This window comes from Paralichthys olivaceus, chromosome 5 (assembly GCF_024713975.1).
Source record: "Paralichthys olivaceus isolate ysfri-2021 chromosome 5, ASM2471397v2, whole genome shotgun sequence".
Taxonomy (NCBI): Eukaryota; Metazoa; Chordata; class Actinopteri; order Pleuronectiformes; family Paralichthyidae; genus Paralichthys; species Paralichthys olivaceus.
In genome coordinates this window covers 17,775,472-17,790,643 of record NC_091097.1, presented here as the reverse complement: position 1 = coordinate 17,790,643, position 15,172 = coordinate 17,775,472, and the positions used below count along the sequence as shown (strand labels likewise).

The following is a 15,172-nucleotide window of genomic DNA, read 5'->3' as shown; positions in this document are numbered from 1 at the left end:
CTCGGCTGATTACGAGCCGGTGTTCATAGGTTATTTTCCATTATTGTTAAGTGACTGGAGATTCCATCAGCCGAGCTTAATAATATAAATTATCACACTGATAAAGTATGAATTAAGAGTCACAATCCAAACACTGCTTAATGCACACTTAGGTTTTTATTCAACAGTGAAAAGAGTCAAATACGATCGCTTGTTTTGCCACACAAAAAACAATATCCCAAATCCAAAGGGCCTCAATTAGAGCTTATTTTGCATAAAATGATCTTAAATGAATCAATTCCTACAAGTGGTGTAGATACAATTCTGACAATCTGCTAAATAATTCATCTGTGCAGTTCTGTAAGTGAGTGGGATGAAAAATCTGCATTAAACTCTCACATTCCCACTGGATTCAAGACATAACTGAACACAAAGTATGTCTGTCTATCTATCTATCTATAACTGAACTGAGATGCACAAAACTGAAGTTAAATTAGCTTATAGGCTCTTGCTGTAGTATCAACACCTTTGAGAAGCACAATGATTACACTCCTGTTACTGTATAACTATTATCTGGGGGAAGAGCTTCCATGACAATAAATGGCTTTGTGATTTCACAGTCTGGTACTACAGAGAGCTCAACTCATCTGTTTGCAAAGAGACACATCACCAAATCTAACTACGCAGTCTGAGGGTCAGACGAAGAGAAAGACAAAGTAGGACGACGGCGGAGGAGTGAAAACAAAAACTGAGACAGAGAGAGCAATTGAAACTCAAAAGACACGCTTAAGGTCAGAGATATACGCTATCAGACTTCCTGCCTACGCTAACCATGACAGCAGTCGCGGCTGTAAAAGAGGTAGGCTCGTACCAACAGGAGACTATGGAAACTGAAAGAGCAATTCAATGGAAAACACTCCGTCACATGGCAAGTAGACCTTGGGTGTTATAAGAGCAGAGCACACTGCGCTAGTGGGATAGATAACAGAGACCTGACCCAGACTATACAGGGAGGATGAAATGTTAGCAAAATAAAACATTTAAATATTTTAAAAGTCTTGTAAGCTTAAGAAAACAAATAGTCTCAAATAAGTGTTGGTTTTTCATGTTGTGGGCCAAGCAGTTTGTGGATTTTCTTTTTGGAGTCTGACATGCTCGAGTATTTAACACTGAGCCAGTTCTTATCATGTGTTGCCAGATTCATGTTTCTACTCTAAACTGCAGCTCGGAGGCTAGTAAATCTATTTTAAGATTGCAGTGTTCATTTTTACCACCTGCAGAACTATTCTGTTGATATGCAATATTAATCATTTCTTTGCTTATTGTGCAGAACTGCAGGGCCTACTGAACACTATGAGAGCTGGATCTTACTGTTCTAAAGGCACATAGGATATTGTAGATAAAGAGCTTGGTGCAGGGTGAACAGAGGTTGACATCATAGAAGCAACAGGTGCTAAATTAAACAGAGGATGACTATCTTTTAATAACAAATCATTTTAATTAAGTGGACATAGGGCTGAGCAATAACATTTTTATTGTGGTGTGGGATCATGTCGTGTTGTGCAAATTAATGACTCAAATTAAACAGACTGTAAAAGACAATCCCCAAAATCCCCTGTTGAATGTTTTTGTTTTGTATTCCGAACACAGCAGCTCCTGACAGATGTCCCTGACGCCTTCACTCACCTTTTGTCCAGTCTTGTATTTTCTTATCCTCCTTCCTCTTCACACTCTCCGTCTCTCTCTCTCTTCCATCCACTGTTCTTCCCTCTATGGGTTTGATCCCTGTGGAGCAGAACAGAGACAGACACCATTACATCACATTGCACAGTATTTGCTACTATAGTTTGTGCAAAATGTGGCATGATGAATGTTTTTGTTTAATCTGACAAGTCTATCTGTTAATTTAATGTTTTAAATTTTGCTGAACTGTAGGGAGGAAAAGTTCGTGCTATGGGAAGAGGGAGCTGGTTCCCATCCAAGCACATTGAGCAGACAAAGTGCTCCAGCAGTGTCCAGCAACATCTTTCATGTTATGCCAACATGCACACAAATCCACACAACCTCTACTAAACCTTTTTCATGCAAACTCCCTCATTTACTTATAAGGACGTGGTTTTGAAAATCACAGAAAACATATCTTTCTTTAAATTGTTATTAAAGTAAAACTTATGATAATCAGATTCATAAAAGTGAGATTTGCTTTTTCCCCTCATCGTCATATTGCCATTAACTAAATATCTTGGTAATGAGAAAAATTCAGACAAAATAAGCAACCGTAAGAGATAAACTCCTAAAGCCCCGGATGTTATCATTACTTTCTGATGTTTAATGGACCAAACAAGTGAATCTCCAATGAAAATAATCTCCGAATACTGACCCTATATTATGACCTTTTCTTTTTTCATTCATAAAACATTTTATTGCCATGAGCTGGTTAGAATATAGTGTATAACTAATACACATAAGTTAAATATGTTTTTAGTGGTGTCTAATTAGTGACACTGTAGTTTCTCCATCTGTGAGTGTTAGGTTTAGCTGCACTGGTCCCGGTGGGTGTGCCATTTAGCCCGCAGGAGAAAGTCTAATCCAATAATGGGATTACAGCACAGCACTTACCTTAGCTATAAACAGACAGATGCACAGAGAGGTTGAAACAACTTGGACAGTCATCATGTCTGCAACATTAACTGTTTATTTATTAGGTAATGCTCGGTGTAATAATTACACAGCAGCTCAAAAATATTGACATGTTCTCACAATGTCTATCAACGACAAAAGATCCTGCTCGGATGTATGATCATATCTGATTGATCTGAGACGAATTGTTAGATACAATCAACAACAACAACAGTTCATTCTAAAAACGAATCAATCAATCAGCTGTTTGTCTTTATCTGTTATTGTAAAACAACGAATATAAACAAAGTTACATTCTTTTTTCTAACCATCTTAAGACACCACCCTTCTACCTCTGTTCCCATAACCCCCCCCCCCCCCTCCTATCCAACCATCAAGTGCTTCAGCAGATGGCTCTGGGTTCAACAACAACAACAGCAGAGCATGGTGGGGGCCCTCCTGGAGTGCACACGTACACACCGCGAACAGCATCTGTTTATGAATGGACCGACAATTGCCCATCCCCCCCGACAGCTACAGCTGACAGGGGGGGGGGGGGTCACCAAAAGAAGGAATAAAGAAAACAGAGGCTGACTAAATGGGGGGCATAATGTTATAATTCCGAAACTCAACCTTGAATTAAACAAGTGAAAAGTGAAATATTAGACTCTACTTCCTGTGGCGGCTTTAGCAAAAACTCCCACACTAACACAATTCCAATGCGTTTTTGCACTCAAGCCTAGTGGTCACTCACTTAACTTTCACCTTTTGCGGTCAGGGCTGTAATTGCGGGATGTGTCCATGTGTGTCAGAGCAAGAGTCGGGGGTTCAGGACGATGGAACCAATCAGATAAAATACAGCTACGAAACAAAGTCAGAGCTCCTTTATATAATAATTATCAGAAATGGTTTTGGGGTATTCTGTATTTATATGTATAAAATAATTATCAAAATGTTTAATAACTATCCTTAATATAATTTCATTCCAATTTGCCAAGAGGGGTTTCAAATAGACATCATGCCATTCAGCTAGTGCGGAATAATAATTAATCCAAAGGTTCTTTATTTTTATTTTGCCCTGAATTTTCTTCTCAATTCAGTTAAGTATAAAGCTACTTCTGCTCGTGTCATTAGTATTGTAGAATGATTTCTTTGCCTCCCAAATAACTTTAAATAATCACGTTACATTGGGATTCCTGCGGTGATAGAGATGAGATGTCTGAGCCTTCAGACTATTGCATCCTTACACCTTGTAAATGTTTTTGCACTCCCAGAAGTGAGTCAGACAGTGATGGCAGCGAGGACTGGGGAGGTATTGATTTGGAAGAAGTTGTTTTCTCACAAACACAACAGACATACACCCAAACATAAACCGATAGACATGAGCATCTATTAACAACCTCACACGTGTTTTTCTATCCCAGCAGAACAAAAACCGGAGCTTAGTCGCATGGCTAATTTGCATGTACAACATCACATCATTTGCATCAATTTGCATTAGCATGTTCTCACACTGGAGGCTACGGCCAGGAACGCCATCACTCAATTAGCGAATGACAGCGGGGATCTCCTCATCACAAACAGCTCAACAGGGAAGACTCTGTGAGGCTGACATGGCAAGATGTGACATTTCCGGCCTGGCTGAACTAAATGTCTCGGTTTGACAGACATGTCCTAATGAGGATGGTTCATTTCAGGTCGTGGTAACTTGAGAAAGGCAATGTGATATATCTGGCTAAAAAAATTAACACTAAATGATAATATACTTGTATCTAATTGAATGAATGGTTCACATATAGACATTTTATTACAGTTTTAAATCCAAAACCATTACATCAGAGATAAAACCAGAGTTTAAGGTCCAAGCTTGATGCACAACAACTTCAGACCCACAATCTTGACACTACTGATTTGTTTAAAATTGCAAACCCAAAGAGAAAATTCCCCTTCTACACTGCTGAAAAGATTCCCTTAAGTGAAATACACTTTGTATGGCTTGCATTCCATTTGCACCTGTGCAGGTCAATGGCATCAAACACTTCAATCCTGCTCTTTGAGTGTTCCAGTCTCATGACCACCTGCAGGTGTGGCTTTACTGCTGCTGAGGGGCAATGGTCAACTACCCGACCCCCAATCAATGTTGCAAAACAAGGAAATTATAGCACAGCACTATTAAATTCTCAATACAACAATCACAAGTTGACCATTTAAATATGGACTCATTTTATTTATGCTGCAGCAGCTTCAGCCACTCTGGATATTTTATACTACAATAAAAAGACGTTTAGAGAACAGTAATGGAAACAGACAACAAACAAAAGTGAAACTCAACAACACATTGTTGTACAAAGTCAACGGAAATAACATTAGTCACAACCTCTACACATTGTTCTGTCACTGTTGTATTTAAAAATTCAACAGGCCCAAAAGCAATAAACAGGATATGTGAGTCTGTCAGTACGGGAAGCCTGTTTCTACAAAACTCACTTTTCACACGTTTGTTTTACTTTTGAATAATGAAGACAGGCAAAGAAGAATCATTGAAAACTTTACTTATTCAGTTGGCCACATGCTGTAAATGGATTACATTTACGATATTGGGGTTTAATTCTATCAATTTCTAGCTGTAAACTACTGGAAAGAAAAAAAAGAAGTAAAACCATTTCCTGAAAAATACATGGAAACTGAAATGATCTCAGGCAACGCTTTGGTGTTGTGTTATTTATAGAACAAAAAATAATTTCAATCTGACTCATATGAATAAATACTTAAACTAACACTGAAACATTTATAAACTGATGTAAAAGAGCTAATGTTACATGCAGCAAATAAAGTTTGATACTTTACATCCATGTTGTATTAACATTATTTCAGCAGCAGTCACTAGCACACTCAAACATAAGGAAAATATGCCACAATGCTGGGAAAATGTGAAGCATCTGTCTTCAGCAACTAACCAGCATTCCAGAATACACTATCAAGCCATTAGCTAAACAAACCATGAAATACAACAAATCCACTTGAACCGAAATGCCGTTGACATGTGTCAAAGAGCCGTGAGTTTGTGCAGCAGCTGTCTAAAATTACAATATGATCATGAAGAATTACAATTCGAAAAATTGTCCACGGCAGCAAGACTTAAACAGATTTCAGATCGAAAAACAGAATATGTTAAACCTCAACCCTTGGTGCAGGGCGATGGTCCATGCCTCTATTGTGTGCGTGCATGTAGACCAACTATATGGACACAATGAGCTGCACAAACACCTCTCCACACACAAAACATCAGGACCCTGGCTTCTCATTTAGCGATTTTAAAACAGCAAAGCTTACTCAGCACAATACGGCCTAGACCAACCCAGACCCTCCAATTCAATTCAAACGGAACTGCATGTGCTTGCATAAGCAGCAGCTGCCCGTCCCATGTCCCCCTGACCCACACACCCCTCCATCAGCCCAACACACACAGTGCTTTCATCTAGGACAAGTGTGAAATGGTGATATGGAGGTAGGGTTGGTAATCTGTTTCTGAAACACTATTTTATCTTGTTTGTTGAAATACTCTTCACCTCCCAATTGCAATCAATTAATAAACACAATCAATATCATTTAATTCAGCACAAATTAAAATGATTGGTCAGAGTACCTGTCTGTTACTACCCAGCCTGTCTGCCTGCCCACACTTTGAATTACTTAAGACGCAGAGACAATAGCCAGAGGTTAGCGAGTGAGTCACGAAAAAGTCGGCTTCTCGCAGTGGTCAGGTGGTGCGAGTTCACGTGGGTGTAGCTTTAACGAGACGGACAATGGGTGGTGGGATGTAACGGTTATTGTTTTCTTCAAATTGTAGCATGCTCTTGTTTGTTTTCCAGGATTACCAACCCTAGCTTTAAATTAAGTGTGTGTGTGTGTGTGTGTGTGTGTGTGTGTGTGTGTGTGTGTGTGTTAATGCTGCCACACTCACCTGTTAAGATGCTTCAGTTTCTTTGGTGGCAACAGCTTCCGATTCCAAATCTCTGAATACAAAACAGATAAGAAGGTTAATGTCAGATGGAAAAAAAAACACACCTCCATTACAAATAAAAGATTCCCTGCATGTGGGTGTGATGCAAGTTTAGTGGTTTATTGTGATTAAACAACTTATCACGAGGACAAACAAAGACAGGAGAGAGGGTTGCACGGTCAGCTGCTGCACCTGAAGTGGTAAACACAAGCTTTCAATCTAGTTCAGAGATGTGCACCTCGCCCAGGTTATTTGCAACAGGGCAATCATTTGCACACAAACAGAGAGAGTCTGAACTAATTGCAGTTTGAGAAGTATTTCAACAAGGTGGTGTGGAAATGCAGGTTAAGCCGCATAACAGAGCGATGCAATGACCAAGGGACCTTAAAGCTCAGGTCCTGCAAGTGAATACAGAATGTGTGTGAGACAGATAAAGACAGAGAGAGAGAGAGAGAGAGTGTGTGTGTGTGTGTGTGTGTGTGTGTTTGCGGGTCAGAGTCACAGATCTGGTCCTGATCGGCCATTATCTCAGCTGTAGCCCGACTTACAGCTTAACCAACATGGCTTCTCTCGAGTCTGGTATTTTTCCAGCGCAGGCGAACACCAGCAGTGACCTTACCCGTGCATCTCGCTACGATCGCTGCGGTTTAACAAACACTGTGGTTCAGTCGCGATTGCGGCGTCGAGTGCAGAAAGTAATGGTGAATGCGACTGCAGAGCCATTACCGCGGAGGTCTGGGGCTCCCCAGCTGCTGCCTCTCCGCCGACAGAGGGTGTTAAACGCCGCCTATCGAGACTCAAACCCTGCAGGCTCCAACAATAAACTCGCACCGATGTCACCACAAACCTTTGACATGCGAACCTCTGCAAAGACAAAAAAAAAAAAAAAAAAAAAGGCAGCAGCGCAATCGACCGGAATCACCGCCGAGCAACCTGCGTCGTCAAATTAGCATTGCTGCTAGTGCTAGCGGGGAGCTAGCTTTTTTTGCGGAGCGGCTAGTTAGCTTAGCCCAATTTCCAAACGCAGCGTTGTATTTAAACAACACGGCGATGCATTGAGTCTACAAACACCCGCGGGTTGCTGATGCGTGGATACACAAAAGCTTTGACATCGTCAGAAATACACAATGTTCTAAACAGAGACGTGCGCACAGCTGGCTAGCCAAGGTTAACCCAACTAGTTAGCGTTAGCACAAGGTTAAGCTGCCTGCAAATACGAGTGTGACGTCTCGTCCCGCTCGGGTCCCTGCAGCAAAAAAACTAAAATGCATTTTTTTTTTGTTGCTGCCAAACGCGTTTAACATTAACCATCACAAAGTGCAGTGCAATGCCTTTGCCAACTTGTGCTAGCTAGCCGCTAACTAGCATAGCCCAGTCACGGCTAACCAAACAACAGCGGCTGCTCAACTTATCTCCACCGGCCAGCAAACCCCCCCCACCTCCCCCCCCGGTCTCCCTTGGCCCCCGGACACAGCTCGACGGAACAGACGGTGAAAACACAGAGGAACCGGGTCTCACCTCATCGAAGTGTAAAGTGCTAAAAGAAATTCAGCTCGTTTGCAGCATCTACGAGGGGAGGAACTCGTCCTGCATGATCGCCATTTTCTTCGCTCGCTGCTGCCTGAGACCGTCTCTCGCTCGAGCTCTGCTTTCCCCTCCTCTGCCTCACTTCAGTGTGTGTGTGTGTGTGTGTGTGTTTGTGTGTCTGTGTGTGAGGCAGGAAACACGTTCACCACTTCCTCTGACTGACAAAACCAAACACAACCAGAAAGACGAGAGAGAAGATGAATGTGAAACCAAACACAACTCATTTCAAATGTTCCACACAGAATTAAAAAATGTGTTGACTTTAACCATTTGTCATTTTATTCTCATTAGGAGCTGGTTCTGCGTTCTACATCTTTTTAAAAAAAATCTGATTTACTTTACACTTAATTATTTTATTTATTTATTTATAGTCACTTATATATTTTCTTTAGATTGAACACTCTTGTTTAATTCGCCGTATTCTACTATATTATTTATTGTTGATACTGTTATCACGGAGCAAGCTGGCACAAGAATTTCTCTCAGGATTAATCGAGTCTTATCTTATCTCATCGATATATATCTCTGCCCAGATCAAATTAATAAATAAAACCTTTATTTTGATGGCCCAACAGAGATGTTAACACACTGCGGTGACAATCTTCATACATTAGCTGCATATCCTTAATTAAAGGGCTTTATCCTGTTTTATTCTTATTTCTTTGACAGTTCCGTTTCAGGAGAAGATTCTGGATTACGTCAAATTTTTGTTTATTTTCTTGTTTTTATTTGACGCCCTGTCTCTGCCCCTCCTCTACTTAACCATTATTGGCTTATAACAACAAAAGCAGTGACGGACGCATGTAGGACTGTAAAGAAAGGTTGACCAACATATAGCAATCATAAACCACATTATGTGAAACTAACATCCACAGTTGGGAAGTTCATATTTAAACAAATTCAGAAGCATTGTTTCTACTGATTGGAAGTAGTGGAGGCAGAGAGTTCACAGTCAAATCGACCCGTGAGTGTAAAGGTCCTTGAGTGGAGCACTGACTCTGACCTCCCTTATTTCCCAAGGTTGTGTCTTCATTGTCATCTGCCTGTTTGTTTTTTTGATAACGCAAAAGCTACTGAACTGGTTTTATTGAAACTTGGTGAAGGGTGCCCTGCAGGACAAGGAAAAACTTTTGCAGTGGATTTGATTTGCTTTCACTTCCTTTTATATTGCGAGATTAGCCGTTTTTTGCCGTTTTGTGAATCCCCCAAGAAATAATTCAAAGATCTTTGTGAAAAAAAATCAGATCTACTTAGAGGAGTCCATATCTATGAGCTTGTTGCATTTAGGTGCATCATGATAAAATTTCAGGGGTCTGACGGGCCTTGGCGGAGGGATGCACTTAACCCTCCAAGTGCCAATCTAGTCATTATGTTTAATAACATAAGCTTTGACTCAAACTTTTAAAAAAGGTAACTGACCTGTGTGTGTGCGTCTATAAGCTCAATATCAAAGTACCACTGAGCATCATTGTTAAGAGGAGCAGACCTAAGAGCCTCAGAGCTCCAAGTCATAAATCCCTCGGGTATGTACAAGACAAAATGCAAACGCTCTGCCCGTCACTGTTGAGTTAACTTGTAAATGTATCCTGACGTGAAAGTGAAAACATCTATCATGCACTGCGACAGGCAGATGAAGAATGTGGAGAATTTCAGCATCTCTGCCCCGTTTTCTCGGGCCTGTCGCAGCCATCCATGCATGGCGTTGGTTTGTTATGTAAGAAAACAAAAAGTGAAGAGTTTAAAAAAGGAGAAATAGAGGTAAAAAAATAAATAAAAATACAGCCTCCGCCTAAACAGCACAGAGACACAAATACAGTGTGGAATCTGCCAACGCTTCACCAATGAGACAAAGGCTGTTGCTGCTTACAGGAGATACCGGCACAACGTGCGTGCAGAGCAATGACCATTGACCCACCACTAGCAAATACAGGCGCCAACCTTGTGCACAAATTACCTCCCTTATCTGTGTGTATCTGACTGTGAGGGGGCGAGAAGAAGAGAGAGATCAGTAAAGTCCATTCACTGCCATATAATGATTTTATGTGACCAGGTATCAAGAAAGCAAGATTACATGATGCTGTATAAACAAGTGGGTAAGCTCTCTGCCCCCGGAGGACAGTTGCCAAAAAGCTTGGTTTCCCAATAGATTCCTACTGCTGTTGTTGTGTTCGTGGCAACAGGGAATTCAAATATAATTGGTCTCCGAATGGGAAAGTATCCAGTTGACTGTCGCTGCAGTTGTCTCCCTGCCTTCGCCCATTTGTTTGAAGTTCCTATTTCACAGCTGTTAAGACATAATTACAAAGCCAGACAGAGTGAGGATTTCAGGGGGACACAGAGGATGGTGGCTCTTAAGCTTGCAAAATGAAACCTTGGAAGAATTGTTATTATTCTTCTGCAACAAAATCAAGCAGACGTGAAAGAGACACAATGAGAAATACATGATATAAACTATCCTTGACTGAAGGCTTTTAGATTATGTGGAGGAAAACAGTGTCTCTTGTGCTGCTGTATGAGAAAATCAGAAGTCATGATCACATATATAGATTTACTCCAAACATGTGTTGTGTTTCAGATTCACTTCCAGCAAACACATCATATCATCTGCCAAAGCTGCAGTTTGTGCTGTGGGAAGAAACTATTGCACACTGACATGATGTAGTGACATGATGGCAGGTTTGGGGCACTTTGACACATGCATGCAAACAAATCCCAGAGCTCACAGGTTGTGTGACAGCACAGTATTTTTTGGTTATTGCAAATAGAGCTCAGCCGCATGGTTCCAGAAATACTATGAATAGAGCAAGCTACGAGATACTGAATCAATGTTATTTGCTCCTGTAGAAGCCACAAGAGCTTAGTGTATTCAGAGCAGGCCCAGGTTTAATCATACACACACAGTTATGTGTGTTGCAAATGGTAAATGGTCTGTGTACATATATAAATATATATATAGTGCTTTTCTAGTCTTGATGACTCAAAGCACTTTACAGTGCAGTATATTGCCATTCACCCATGCACACACACACTCATACAGTGCATCTATGGGCAACTTGGGGTTCAGTATCTTGCTCATCAAACCGCCGACCTTCTGGTTAGAGGACGACCACTCTACCCCCTAAGCCACAGCCTCCCAGTACACACACACACACACGTGCACACGTGCACACCTACATTAATGCATGTGCACACGTTTAAATTCTTTGTAAAATATCTTGTTTTCTTTTGAAGGGAGGTAATGTTTGATGTGTCCATTATTTTTCTTGTTTCGTCAGTTTAAGTATTTATATATGTTTATATATAAATATATATATAAATATATATATATATATATATATATATATGTTTGCTGTATTGTGTATGTATTTCATATACACACACGTGCATGAAAGGGCGGGCATACACAAGCACACACACACACACATACGCGCGCACCGATCAGTTGCAGCTGCAGAAGTTTGGAAGCGTGTAAAAACGTGAAGACTATTGTACTGGGGAGAAAAGGGGGCATAGAAAATTGGGCTGAAATGTGAATGTACAGGAGGAAAAGGGAGAGTGAGCAGGGAACAGAAAGTTAGTGAGGAGAGATTATGTGGAGGGGGTGAGAGTGTGGGAGACAGACTGACAGACAGAAGAAGGTCAGAAAAGAGATTTGCATGTCAAGTAGTAATAGGCTTGTCCTGAGTACAGACACGCACACAACTAAGCTGCAGTCATCCTGGTGCTGCAGTGAGTGTGTGTGTGTGTGTGTGTGTGTGTGTGTGTGTGTGTGTGTGTGTGTGTGTGTGTGTGTGTGTGTGTGTGTGTGTGTGTGTGTGTGTGTGTGCGTGCATGTGCGTGTGCAGTGTGTTGTTTCTCCTGTGTCTGCCAGACTAAACTAGTTGCCTCACATTCTCTGCTTGTGTCTCCAGTCTCACTCATGAGTTCTAAAGCCTGTGAAACAACAAAATTTATGTCAGCTTCCTGCTTCCCTCTGTCTTTGAGTCCAAATCATTCATCACTCGTTCAGACTTCCTCCCCCATCCAGTCCACACTTACCTCTACAACCCCTTCATTTTTCTCACTGTCCCTCTCCAACCTCATCATCTTCTCCCTTCCTCCACCCTCCTCCCTCACTTTCCATCAGCACAAACACACTGACTCATGTGCTATCCTCCTTCCCTGCATGTGATTCTCTCTTCTTCTCTCCAGAGCTGCAACAATTAGTTAATGAACTAATTAGCTGAAAGAAAAAAAAAAATGCAGCAATTTGTGTGTTATACTGTTTGCTTGGAGTGCATTTGCACAAATTTGTGAATCAGCCTGGTGGTACTCCCCAAAACAAAAATCCGAATCTCGAGGCGCAGAGAGCGGAAAAACACGAGACACAAACGCAAAAGCTAAAAAAAAACCATCTCTCTCATTAAAAATAATTATAGAAATCTTTTATTGCAGAAAATAAGCGGTGTAACCTAAGACCTTTGAGACAAAGCACATCATGAACACAGTGAGTGTGATTCTTTGCTGCACTTTATCTTCCTAGCCTTAGAAAAAATATTTCAACATAGTATCATGATAATGAGATTTTGCCACTAACATCACACTAACATCTATCTTCTGTCTGCAACGGGATGGAATGAGCGTTCACTCCCGGGTCAAACGACTCAGACTGCAGCATAGACATGAGTTTTTATGGAACATGATGCACTTGGGTAAAAAAAACAGAAAGGCAAACTACGAAATGGGAAATGAGTCAATCGCATTTGTCAGCAAGTTGACTTTCGTTTAAAAAACCCATGTATTCCTGCTAATTTTGGTCTAAAAGAGTTATTTCTCTCTTTATTATTATCACAACTGAGCTTGCATCTAATGTAATTTTTCAGCCACTTTGATAGTCTACAGGATCAACCAGGATATTCAACATTCACAGTTCATAGCCCATCTCTCTCTCTCCCTTAGTTTCTTGTCCTAATACCCAAAGAAATCTTTTTTCTCATCTTATACCCAAACGTGATATTCTTACTCTTTGTTAAACTCTGTCTTCTACCTGCCCCCCCACTCTACCAGCAGTAGAATGAATTCATTGTGGCTGAAAACGCACGTGATCTTCAACATTCACCCCCCCCCTTCACCTCTTGAGGCATTCACACAGACATGAACAAGCTGAGTAATAACTTAATCCATCAGCTGTGTTGCTTGTGATTTCTTCACACAGATGACTTCCATTCACCCTTGCAGACTTTGTTTTGCACATGCACAACGCATGCACGTGCAGATTCAAGTAATTCAGCGGCTACTTTCCCTCTCTGGCCCCATAATCCATCACCACGCCTTGAATAAGCAGACGGTTTTGATGCATTTCCTGGATGACAGCAACATATATTCAAACATACCCCTTTATTTAAATTCACTCTCATTTATATTCATATCACTGATCCAGTGCCGTGCTCCTCTATTACTGCAGGAACTCGTGCAGATCGGTGGTCACAGGATACAGTGATTGGCTGATCTTATTTCCGTTCATCCGTGGTGTACATCTACTGTGCAGAGAGAGGTGACGCCGAGCTGACGAGCAAACACTGATGCACACTTTGCCACAAAGAATCCCTCAGATCACACACATCCAGTCACATGTTAAAAGTCTGCACCTCACCACGTGCTAACATCAGGCCATGAAAGTGATGAAGACAGCCCTGGCACCCTGGTATTGTTCATTCAGTGGAGTGCATGTGTCTGTGGGGGTAGATGTAGGAGAGGGAAGATGAAGTAAAAGATGAATGTCCTATTGGCCGGCTTGTTGACATTCGAAGGCCAGTCACGCCAACGCAAAATGTTTCAGAGCCAAGGTTTTTCAGTTCGGATGCTACTTCATCTGCGTCTTCAACATGCGGATTATTCAATTTACTATCAGTGAATGCAAATCGGTGCTGTATGTTGGTCAGTGTGCCAACAGTCTGCCAAGTTTATCTGTGGAAAGAGTTAGATTTTTAAGGTAGGGCGATTGCAGGCAGAATCACTCAGAGAGATGGAGAGAGACCAAAACATTGCCTTGTAAAGTAAATATGTACAGAGGGAACAGTGGGGAAGAGCAGTTCAGATTTCACTCTGAATGAAGCGAAGCCTCATTATAAATCACACAGACTGATGGACAATGTGTTTCCACTTTATCCGACTGCACAAAAAAACATAACACCGCCATCTTACGCATTTGGAGCCAGTGTCTGCGCAGTAGCGATCAGGGGAAAGTCAGTCTCGTGTCAATTGCAACGTTTCACCCCATTTAATAACATCAAATAATTAATTAAAGCCAATCTTAAGCTAAAATGACAGACACCATCTTTGAGAAAACTGATTTATTTAATTGCTGCTTTAAAAAAAAGGTGAAACGTTATGATTGACAGCTGAGACTGGCTTTTGATTGGTCAAGCAGGTGTAGTCAAGCACGACTCAACACCATGAACACGACGGCACAGACTCTGGCTCCCGATGGCGTCATTGGCGCAAGAGTTTTAAGGTTAAAGGTCATCAAGCCAAATATCACTTCACTTCCTAACCAGTGATTTTGAAAATGGTACAACTGTGATTTGTGAAGACGAAGTCACTCAGATGTTCTTGGGGCCAGTAAATATCTTTAGGGTTTGGATAGTTAAGTTTCTCTATGGGGCCTCGATGCAATGTGTCCATTGTCATGGACAGAGCCACTGCGAGGCCTTTTGTTAAAGCCGGACCAGCAGACCCCTTGCAGAGAGAGGGCCTGTGTGTAACTGCAGTTCAAAGTGTGAATGACAAAGAGGAGAATGATGTGATGGGAGGAGAAAAAGTGTCAGACACAGGAGATGAGAGGGGAAAACGGAGACAGAGAGAAACTGACGGAAACCTCTGAGAGCTCACATCGGGACAGTTAAAGATTTCACCACATTAAATGAGACATTTAAAATTACATCTAACATTTAGCTACTGTAGAAGTCACATCAAACTCAGAGTATTCTGCATCATCGCTCAGCT

General features: G+C 41.3%; 1 protein-coding gene across 5 annotated transcripts in view; it reads right to left on the bottom strand.

Moving 5' to 3' along the window:
- Positions 1-15,172, bottom strand: part of LOC109639515 (trinucleotide repeat containing adaptor 6A) — a 43,078-nt gene that overhangs the window by 20,658 nt on the left and 7,248 nt on the right. For 4 of the 5 annotated variants that reach the window (XM_069525601.1, XM_020103015.2, XM_069525604.1 and 1 more), the window contains exons 1-3: positions 8,120-8,361; positions 6,563-6,614; positions 1,666-1,764 (exon numbers count right to left, since the gene is read on the bottom strand). The gene's annotated coding sequence lies outside the window, so the exon portion shown is untranslated. Of the gene's footprint in view, positions 1-1,665; positions 1,765-6,562; positions 6,615-8,119; positions 8,362-15,172 lie in introns of those variants that run through there. The other variant, XM_069525602.1, reaches the window with a different exon arrangement.